This window comes from Orycteropus afer, unplaced genomic scaffold (genome assembly GCF_000298275.1).
Source record: "Orycteropus afer afer isolate SDZICR_OR568_19922 unplaced genomic scaffold, OryAfe1.0 scaffold00300, whole genome shotgun sequence".
NCBI lineage: Eukaryota > Metazoa > Chordata > Mammalia > Tubulidentata > Orycteropodidae > Orycteropus > Orycteropus afer.
The window spans coordinates 3,428,286-3,430,968 of record NW_006921887.1 but is presented as its reverse complement, the minus strand read 5'-3'; positions in this window follow the sequence as shown (position 1 = coordinate 3,430,968).

The window sequence follows — 2,683 nt, the reverse complement described above, 5'->3', positions numbered from 1 at the left end:
TTTCTTCCATTTGCTTTGGCTACTCTACAATCAAAAGCAAGTTTCAGAGTTTCTTCTGAAACCCATTTTGTTCTTTTGTTCCTTTCCTATTTTTTAATGACCATTTGCTTTCTTCATGTGTCATGTTCTTGATGTCATCCTACCACTCATGTGGTTTTTGGTTGTTGGTATTCAATGAGTCAAATCTATTCTTCAAATGGTATTTAAATTCAGGTGGAATGTAATTAAGATCATATTTTGGCTCTCATGGGTTTGTTTTAGCTGTCTTCAACTTCATCTTGAACTTGCATATGAGCAATTGATGGTCTGTTGCACAGTCAGCTCCTGGTCTTGTTTTGACTGAAGGTATTGACCTTCTCCATCTCCTCTTTCCACGTATGGAGTCAATCTGATTTCTTTGTCTTCATTCTATCTGGTGAGGTCCACATGTACAGGCACCATTTTTATGTTGCTGAAAAAGGTATTTGCAATGAATAAGTCATTCGTCTTGCAAAATTTTATCTAATAATCTTCAGCATCATTTTTATGACCAATGCCATATTTTCCAACTACCTGTGATCCTTCTTTGTTTCCAACTGTCACATTCCAATCACCAAAAATCATCTTGATTACATGTTCGGTCAATTTCAGCCTGCAGAAGTTGCTTAAAAATCTTCAGTATCTTCATCTTTGGCTTTAGTGATTGGTGCATAAATTTTAATAATAGTAGTATTAACTGGTCTTACTTGTATGCAAAATGCAATGTACTGCAGTGGAATCACATCTGATCCATAGCAACCCCTCCTTGGGTTTCCAAGGTAGTATCACTATGGAAGTAGATTGCTCAACCTTCCCTCTGAGCAGTGGCTGGTGGGTTTGAACTGCCAGACTTCTGGTTAGCAATCAAATGCCTTGGGCACTATGCCATAGACATATAGATATTTTCCTATCACTGAAAGCTTTGTTCTCCAGGATAGATCTTGAAACATTCTTTATGACAATGAATGCCACACCATTCCTCTTCAGTTTGTCATTCCTGGCATAGTAGATAATATGATTATCTGATTCAAATGGCCAATACCATATTGGCCATTATTTCAGCTCATTAATGCCTAGGATATTGATCTTTATGTGTTTAATTTCATTTTTGACAACTTCCAATTTTCTTATATTCATACTTTGTACATTCTACATTCTAATTATTAATGGAGGTTTGCAGCTATTTCTTCTGAGTCATGTAACGTCAGCAAATGGAGGTCCCAAAAGCTTTGCTCCTTCCATATCATTAAGGTAGACTCTACCTTGAGGAGGCAGCTTTTCCCCAATCATATTTTGAATGCCTTCCAACCTGAGAGGCTCATCTTCTGGCACTATACTAGACAATGTTTCAGGGCTATTCATAAAAATTTCCAGTAATAATATCAACAGTGTTTCACTGTTATTCATAAGGTTTTCATTGGCTGTTTCTTTGAAAAGTGGATGGCCCCTTTGTTGTTCCTAGACTATCTTAATCTGAAAACTCTACTAAAACTTTCCACCATGGGTGCCCAAGAAGGTAACTATTATCAAGTATTAATTTACACCATCAGCTTTTGTGTTCTTCTAGTTGGTAAATGAGCAACATGGGATTGGAATAAAAATGTTTGGGACTTAGTAATATGACATGTTTTTCTTTTTATTGTTTTGTGTTGATTTGCCACAGATCTTCTATATAGATATCACAAGAGTTATCAAAGAATATATACCTGAAAAAAATGTTGCATGTGGCTTGAAACCATGTATCAGAACATATTAATGTATGGAAAGTTAAAAAATGGACACTGCAAGTCAATATGTAATAAACTGTTACATATAAAGGGGATATTAGTTCATCGATTCACAAATATGTAATATGTATCAAGTGTCTACTGCCTACAAGGTGCAACATCAGATAACGGGGAGCCAGATGCTTTGGAGGATTCAAAGATGAATCAGACCAGGATTCTGCTCTCAAAAGGTTTTTAGGCTTGTAGATGAGAAGCACGTGTGTAAGTGTTAGTGTCACAAACAAACAAACAAAAATAAACCCATTGTCATCAAGTCAATTCCAACTCATAGCAATCCTACAGGACAGAGTACAACTGTCCACAGAGTTTCCAAGGCTGCAAATCTTTACGGAAACAAACTACCTCATCTTCCTCCCATGGAGTGGCTGGTGGGTTTGAGCCACTGATCTTTTTGGTTAGCAGTCAAGTGTTTTAACCGTTGTGCCACCTGAGCACATTAATGTTAACGTGTAATCCTTTATTTACTCCTTTTACTGATGGAAGAGTAGAAGAAACCCCATAAGTGGAAAGGGAAACCTTGTTATGGTTAGATGTTGTAGAAATGAGTCAAAAATGACCTCTGTGTGTTGGCCCCAGGTTGTTTACTTCTTCGTAGCAAGCCGAGACCAAAAGAGCCCACCAGAGCCACTTTTAGATTGACTCTTTGTACTTGATCAATTGTAATGAATTTGAGGGAATTCAGAGCTTATCAAGGAAAAGACATGACCACGATATAATAGAGTTGTACAATAAGCGATTTATTGCGGTCTATGCATTGACATGGAACCCTCATGGTGCAGTGGTTAAAGTGCTTGCCTGCATCTGAAATTATTCAATGGATCCAGAGCCAATGAGTAAACTGGCTACATTAGCACAAAGTTCTTTTCTTTTTTTTTGGG